The sequence below is a fragment of the Cynoglossus semilaevis genome, chromosome 6, assembly GCF_000523025.1.
Source record: "Cynoglossus semilaevis isolate Cse_v1.0 chromosome 6, Cse_v1.0, whole genome shotgun sequence".
Taxonomy (NCBI): Eukaryota; Metazoa; Chordata; class Actinopteri; order Pleuronectiformes; family Cynoglossidae; genus Cynoglossus; species Cynoglossus semilaevis.
This window is the reverse complement of record NC_024312.1, coordinates 418,335-427,405: the sequence shown is the minus strand read 5'-3', so window position 1 is coordinate 427,405 and position 9,071 is coordinate 418,335.

Genomic DNA, 9,071 nt, shown 5'->3' with positions numbered 1-9,071 from the left:
GAGAGCTTCACCCTGAATGGGAATAATCAGCTCAAAGAGACGTTTGTCTGACTGAATACTCACGCCGACTATTTAGCGACTTTAAGCCGTCTCTCAGGTTGATTCATAATCCACATAAAGACTCGTGCTCCGAGGCACACACTCTTTTCATCTGTTCACTGTAACAATGAAAAGACGAGGCTGCCGTCACAGCCTGTTTGCTTGATGTAACGTCTGTACTGCGTCCTGTATTTGTGGCGTGTACAACGTTCACTCCGTCGCTTTCTAACAAACGAAGCTTTGGACTAAAGATTTGGTTTTCACAATCTAATTTTCTAAAATGGTGTAGGTGTCACACAAAGAAGCAGTTAGTTCTGTTGGCGCTGGTCCTATTGTAGCTATCACTCCGCTAACCTTTAGCTATTTTACACGTGTTTAAATAAATCACGACCTGTGCAGAAAGTGGGCAGAGTGGAGCAGTTTGACTGTGACTGCGGCGAAACAAGGTCATCTGATCTGTAGCTAACTTCCCATGAGTCACTGCTTTCAGTTCTGCTCCAAGTAGCACAGATGGTGAGAGTTGCTGCCATGCTAATTACTGGACAACGAGCTACGAAGACCAAAATACACGAGTGAAAATTACTGGACAACGAGCTACGAAGACCACGAGTCAGCGTTGACAGAACGGAGAAAAAAAGTTAGCACTTAAATAGCACGTCTAAGGTTCAGTTTTAAATTCCAACATTGACATAATGTTTATGTTTAATGTTGTGTGTGTCGTCTGTTCACGTTCATGCTGTGACATAACACAAACATTAGTTAGTGCTAGTTGGCAAGCGCTAGCTTTAGCATAGCCTTGATTCATACCAGTTGCGTAAAAACCTTTTGTTACCAGCTATTGTTACTACTGGCTTCAAGCTATTTCTGGTCTTTCTTTGCGTTAAAAACATACTTTTTTGTTTTTGCTAGATCTCTACTTTTATCCGATATGCCGATATTGTCCAAACACTTAATTTCCGATATAAACCAATACCGATATATGCAAACATTTTCCCCCAAAAACCACAGTCAACGAACCGCCAGCATAACTGACAAAACCCAGGCATGGCATTATCGGGGTTTCATCTGGGTTTCGGAAAAACCGATAAAGATTCTTACTAATATTACGTAATTCTGCTAACATCGGGTCTGTAATATTGGTCGGCCGATATTATCGGACATCCCTACTTTAGCGAAATACAAGTTTTGTATTTGCTATTAACTTACTAAATGGTGGGAAAAATAGATTGTTTACCTGTTGTTGTCATACCGTAGAACAGCCACACGGGCACTTTCTGCTCCTCAACATTTGATTGTCCAATTAGCCTGTGCATGAATCGCTGCCTCGTCTGCGTTTGAAATGCTTTGACATGTCAGGAATTCAGAGGACAGCGACGCTCCGTCAACACTTCTGCCTGTTTTGCTCTTTATGTATATTTATTCATACAAAGGGGAAATCTGTTAGTGACAAACACACATTCACTTCGCTGCGGCTGCAACAGCATGACTGTAAGTGGGTGTAGAAATCAAATAATGTAAGGTACAAATACACACTACAGCTGAGTGGCGGAGGCGTCGACTTGTACGCAGCTTTTAAGGGTCTGTTTACTTAATTTAGTTCATTTTGTTTTCGATCTTTCTGAAGGTTTTTAGTTTCAACTGCAGTACAGTAGTACACAAGTGTATACAGTAAATACCTAAGGCTCATTTACGCCACCAATTATACTAAAGATGTACAATAATATAATCAGATCCAACATTTCTGTATTAATTAGTTAAAGGGAAAAAAATAAAGGATATATACACTGTATATTAGGAATGTCCAAGATATTTCTTTATTTGTACGAACCACTCTATGTGTATGTGATCAATTAAATGAGCTGCAATGCTGCCATCTAGTGGCTTTCACTTCAATATACAGCCGTTTTTCTCCAAAACTTTTTTTTAGGTCACACATCATTTGGTGTTTTCAGGTTTTCATTATCGGAGGAAAAAAACAATAATGATTCTTACAGACATTACATAATATGTTAATATCAGGTCGATAATATCGTTCGGCTGATTATCGGACATCCCATATATATATATATACAAAGACAAGAAATCTCACTATTAGCTAACACTAATTGAAATGAGGATTTATTAGCTAAACATCTTAGGTTGAATCAATTAAAGACTTAAGATTTTATAGAGAAGAAAACATCCCTGATTCAAATTAAACCTGTTCAAGGGTCAGAGTGGGCCTTGAGCTGATTGGCCATGAGTGGAGAGGTCTCTGTTTACAAGTATATTAAATAACACACACACGCACACATACACACACACTCTCTCTCTCCCAGTCATATATATATATATATATATATATGTCTGTGTTGCCACTTGGTCTGTTTTCTTAGATTGAGGCCAGGACCTACAAATAGATGTTAAATTGTTTATTTAAAAAAAAAAAAAAAAATCCAAAGAGGCAAAAGTCACGCGCCAAAGCTTCGGAGGCGAGAATAAAAGCAGGTTCTGTTGGTCCTGACTCTTCGTCAGTGGTCTTCGTCAGTGCTCTTCTGTCGGTCAGGATGACAGCTTCCATTTCCAGCCAACCTTCCACCCGGAGCAGCCGTCGCTCTCACTCCGCTGTTCATAACAACCGCAGAAATTACACTTGTCTCAACCCGCGGTGACAAATCAGAGAGGAAAAACACCAGGTTTCCTTCTGCCTCCGTGTCACCCGGGCTCTTAAATCCAAATTAATTTGACCGTTTCATTGCTCTCACACTGTCAGCACTGACACGCGGCCGCTGCGGTGTCAAAGGAGCAAACGTGGTGAAGGTTTAAGGAAACACGCAGGTGAAATTCAAGGAACGAAACGACCGTGTTAATCTGCAGCCTCGGAATATTTTCCTTCAACACTTCAACAGAGAGAGAGAGAGAGAGAGAGAGAGATCTTTGTTCGGTTAAGTACATACGCTGAAGGTTCCTGAAGCCATCATCGATTCACTGCTCTGAGACAAATAACTCTCTCCGGGGATGAACGTCACTCTAATAAGGCCTGGAGTGGATCTGTCTGGTCCACACACAAGACTTTCACAAGAACAAGGTTCAATATTCACACAGGGATGTCAGAATTTCAGGGGGAGGGGGGGTCGGAGGGGGGGGTGTTTTCTTACCTCCTGCTGCTCCATTGTCCTCCACTAACTCACACACAGGAGTATCTGCACGAGTCATGATTCGGTTCGGGAACTTGAACCCAGTTTCGTCAGCGTTGCTCATTACTCGTATCTACGTTAGCGTTTGTCAGAAACAGCGCGTTAATCGCACTAATTAATCTGTGCAGATTGATGACATCACCAACTCCAACAGATTTATTTTTTACGCCGGGGACGAACGATGACTAATACGTCGTGGAGACGACATATTTTTACATCTCATTTGGATCAGTCACAAATACAGACAGGTGTGAAACAGCTCCACCTACCTGCTGTTGTTTGTCTTTCTGTTGCAGCCAAGAAAGGTGGTTATTTAGTCGTGATTAATTAATGACCAAAGCTACATTCTTATTGATCTGAATACAAGCTGTGGTAACTTCAAGGACGTGTCCGTTGTATGAACATAAAATAAAATGTTTCCTGTTTTTTTTTTTATTTTCAGTCCCACCGTGAGTGAAGGAGGTGAAAGTACACAAAAGTACTCTTTGAAGTTTCACCGACGTATACATTAATCATTACAAACTCAGATACTACAGCGTGAAGCCTGGAGTCGCACTCCAAAAAAGGAACTGTTTGGTGTTGTACGATATACCACATCAGTCGACATATACGCTACTACGATCTCGTAAATATATAAACAAACGAATGAATTCATTTGAATCACACAGTAAATGAACTGAGTACATTTGTACAAATACATTTGTGAAAATATATTTATATATAGGTGCAATTACCGTATTTTTCGGATTTTAAATCACTACGGATTTTTATATATAGGTGCAATTACCGTATTTGTCGGATTTTAAATCGCTACGGATTATCACACCAGCTAGAGTGCCCTCTAGTGGCTATCAGTATGAACATAATGTGTGAAATTATATATTTTATTATATAAACTGCAACTGAGTACAAGTCGCAAACCAAAACCAAAGGACGAAAAAAAAGAGTATAAGTCGCAAACCAAAACCAAAGCCAAAGGACGAAAAAAAAAGCTGCCGGTTTTATTTGTGGGTAAATAGTTTGAACGTACTGAAGTGACACCAAAGCTGTTATTACTTTCCTGCTTTGATGTCTCACTGGTGCCTCCGCAGGTCACACCAGGTGTGTTGCGGGCTCTGTGGGTCGGAGTCCCTGGAGACGACAGTGTTTTAATGATATTGGTTTCCTGCTGCTGGTGTTTGTTCTGCTCCCCAAACACACTGAGCCACTGCGGTCGACCTCGGGTAACACCAGCCTCACGCTCCGCTCCGTGGTTTTCTATCGTGTCCATTAAACATGTGAAAATAGAAAACACACAGGACATGTTTTTTTTAACGCTTCATAGAAAACACACAGGACATGTTTTTTTTTAACACCTCATTTTTTATCCCCACTCTTCATCTGTTCTCACACAGACACGGACTCAAGGAAGCAGGAAATGGGAAAAAAACTAAAATGATCTTTAATACCACAGCAGTGAAATAAATGAAAAAAAAGAGAGAATGTTTTCACTTCTAACTCCTGAAGTGGTGTGAAACATGAGGCTCTGGGGCCAATCACAGAGGCTGGTGTTGGAAGATAAGGATTTAAAAACTAAAATTAGTACAAACACATTATTTTGTTAAACTGTTTTTAGAAGCGGAGCGTCTCAGAGGTTTGGCTCTGAATTCACCACTTGTTCGTAGCCATGACCATATTTGGTCGGTTGTTGGGAGGCTGAGATTCCACCAACGAACTCCTCAGCTGCGTTTGTATTTTCTGAGGTTCACTGAGGTAATCAATGCTTCTGTTTCCACCTTTTACTGTATTTAGTTTTTTCACTATGCGTCGTTTTTTTACACCAGAGGAAGGGAACAGCAAGTGAGTGTTTGAAATTGCTTTGGACCCCCGCTGAGAGGAGACCACTACGAAGACGTGCATATGGTAATTCACGGCAAAACAGCTTTAAATTAAAGGTTATTTACAGGGGACGGAAACAGCAGCAGATACAAATACTGTATACGAAAAGGAAAACGCAGATGAACTGTTTACTGTCCTACAGCAGAGAGACGGAAAGACATGTCCAACAGGACACATGTCCAACAGGACACATGTCCAACAGGACAGCTTTTGTAAACCGGACCAGTTGTCACTTATAACCGCTGTATGATCAGAGACAAAAATCTGAATAAAAAGTGAATCCAGTTTTTCCCCCGGGACGTTGCAGTATTTTGACTCTCTCACCGCCGAGGAAACGTCCAACGTCAGTTTAAGTCCGGGGTGAAATACAGTCCAGTCGAGAGTCTGTGTGAGGGTTTCCTAATGAAATTTAAATAAAAACACATCAGCTAGCTCAGTGCAGCGAACACACGAAGGCCCTCGGTTCATTCTCATTCTTCAGCACCGGAGGAAACAGAACAGCAGCGAGAACACGACCATAATGAGCGCTAACGAGCTGAAGGCCGATGTTGTTCATGAGTTGACGTCAACTGTTCTGTTCAGGAGGACGACAAAGAAGAACCAGCCTTGGTTTTTTTCATCTGTAAAACATGGAGGCTGTGTCTCCATCTAAAAGTGCAGTTTATGCTAACTGTACATTTGATTAGCATTGGAAATAGAGAAGTAACATTGTGAGCGTGAAATTGGAAATAGAGAAGTAACATTGTGAGTTACCTGTCGTACATTTGTTGCGCACACACACAGTATTTGCGTATTTAACCTATAAGTACACATTAGTACAGTACCTCAACATGTGAAGTTTCGGTTTTGGTCCACGAGCCTTGGGTTTGACACACTTGGCTTTGATTGACCAAAGTACTGTTTAAACACTGTGTCGATTTGTTGTTTTTGTTTTTTTTGTTTTTTGTTTTTCTCTCGTGTGTGTATCTAACAATAACTCTTTCAAATGACTGGATGACTCTGTTGAATTCTGGTTCAACAAAACAACGTTGGTCGTTGTACTCTAATCCAGACGGAGCTGCTGGAGCGGGAGACCAAACTCAGCCAGGTTTTTTATGCCTACAGATGGCGTCGGTTGTGCCGTCGCAGACGAGAAATTGTTTTGTTTTTTTTTTTCAAAAATCAACACCTTTTCTTTTCACACTGTTTCCAGGCTAAGCTGGTCAGAAATGAAACAAACACACTCTCCCCTTTAGAACCGATGGAGGACATTTGAGTCGCCGTCTGAGGCTTCACTCTGTGGACAGATTTGTCCTGTTGTTTATCAACGATCTATGACTAGAGGTGTAACGATACACTCGACCCACCATAACATATTATCCACAATTATTTTTGTTCACGACACCGTTTTATCTGGATTTATTTCTTTTTTTTCTGACCAATTCCGACGATCCTTTATTTGTAAGAACTCTTCAAAATCCCATCACCGACTGAAGTGGTCTGTGAACCTCATCAACTGAAACTGTCGTCTTCAATAACAGAATACAAAAAATGAACATTCTTCCCACGTTCTATTTCAGCACCTGAATGTCACTAAGGCAACGTAGGGACTTGACTTCTTGGCCACCTACTGTACAAGAGTGTGTAGTGTCATGGTATGACCAGTGAGCTTACGTCATGGTATGACCAGTGAGTTTTTGAGGTAACGCAGCTTAGTCCTTACACCTAAATATGTGATTCATCGTTTTATTTCAACTGATATTTGTATTTGTCTCGCATTTGTATAAATTTTTCCCCGATTCCTCCCTATCGATGACTGTGACTCAAAGACACTGCGTCGTTTCCTTTGTCTACAGCAGGCGACCAACAGTGTGAATACACCAAAGACCTCGGCGAGTGGAACGATGACGTCATTGAGGTCAGGACTAATGTAAACATGTCGTTCACACACTGTTGGATCCAGATTGGAAACATCCATATGTCCCAGCATAATACCCAACATGCAAATCCACGAGCGTGACATGTGGCTCAGAGGTGTGGGTTTTTTATCTCCTGCATCTCATTTTCTGGATCTTTGTTTTTCTCCCCGGTGCTCCAAGCACTTCAACTCTTTCTATTTTTTTTTTTCAAAATCCATAGGGTTTCTTTAATGGTCTTGTAAGTAAAAAAAAAAAGAAAATCAGCAACATCTGAATGTCATGATAGAGCTGCTGGATTGGACCGTTGTGTCAGTCAGACCGTCAGTCGTAGACCTTCTGACTGTCCTGACCTGACCCGAGCTGGTCCGCTGACCAGAGGTTGAAGCACACAACAAACACGGTTCATGATGGGATTTGAGGCTTGAGGTTCTTCAGTGAAATTCAAACTTTTTTAACTGTGAATTACTGTGTATCAGAGCAACGACATGTGGAATTATTGGATGTGTTAAAGCTCTTTGTACAATCACAAATGTAATATAAGATATATGACAACACCTGGCCCATATATTTTCTATGGACCAGATTTAGTTTATCTGAGATGCAGCCCACATTCAGGAGCCCACATGGTTCCCTGCGTCTAATCACATGTTGAAGGGTTCGTACCGCAGCGGTTGTAGCCCACGGGCAGGAACCTTCTCCGCACCGTGTTGATTTAGACATGCTGCTTTATGGGATGATGGAAATAGAAAATACAAACAAATTCTGGATCCTTTTTTTTTTTCCTCAATCCAATCCCCCGACTGTGCCGTTCACTCTCCGTCTCCGTCTTTGTCTGAGGAACTTTGACAGATTCACCCTGGATAACAGCCCATGTTTGAATCCCGCCTGCAGCCTCTGCCTCCGGGTGCCGTCTCCTCTCCCCCCCCTTCCCTCCCTCCCTCCCACTCTCTCTCATGCGGCTGTAAAGACGTGGCTCAAACCCGATAAAAACAATCTTTTTATTTTCCCCTTCTCTGTTCCGTGAGAGGCAGAGGTGTGTTTGTGTCTTCCCTCAAGCAGATTACAATCGGCGACCCAGAAGGAACATTTATCTCCCGGTGACACACGACTCAACGGGACGTTCATTCAAAAGCAAAGAGCTGATAAATTTTCAAAATATCCCTGAATCTGCAGGGAGTGAACAGCGAGTTCTGATGAACACCAACGATGAGAAAGTTCTCGAACCAGGGAAGAGTTTGTTAGTTAGTTTTTATTACTGTATTTTTTGGATTATAAGTCACGGAGAAGTATAAGTCGCACCAGCCAGCTAGAGTGCCCTCTAGTGGCTGTCAGCGTGAAAATATCAAACATGTGAAGTTAAATATTTTAAGTCATAAACCCAGCCAAAGGATGAAAAAAAGTGTGACTTATAACCCTGAAAATATGGTAATAACATCAGTGGTCCTGTGTCCTGCCTTCAGAATATTTGGCCACTGGTGATACGCATGCCATAGTTTGAGAACCTCTGTCATGTACTTTTCCTATCAATGGTCACCACATTATCTTTAACAAAATAGACAAGAAAAATGTATCAACAATGTCTACGATAAATTCTATTTCACTGGACAGTTTAGTTGGAGCACAGCGATGCTACGCTGCGCTGCGATGTGTTTTCATGTAGGAATCAAAGCAGGATTCTGGGATGGAAACCAAATGAATCCGATTTGAGTCGAGTTTCTTCGTACTGATGACATGTTGTCGAGCCGGGTTCTGCATGATAATGTGCGCCGCTCCAGGTCTTTCCTCTAATCCTAGAACAATAAATTCTCCAGGACAAACAGTTAAAATGATCTGTTTGCTCCAGAACAAGATAAAAGCAAAGTAGTGGCAACGTTCTCCTCCGGCACTGTTGATTTGTGGCCGTAGTTAAGAGCAACTCGGTATGGATTCATTACTTTTGAGAGTTGGCACATTACACACGCAGAGTTCCCTCGTTATTTATCGCTACATGATGTACATAAATAAAATGTTTTCAAGGGCGGAACACAACATCCGAACGCCCCAGCGTTAGGAGTTTTACGATTCATTTGCCCTCCATGAC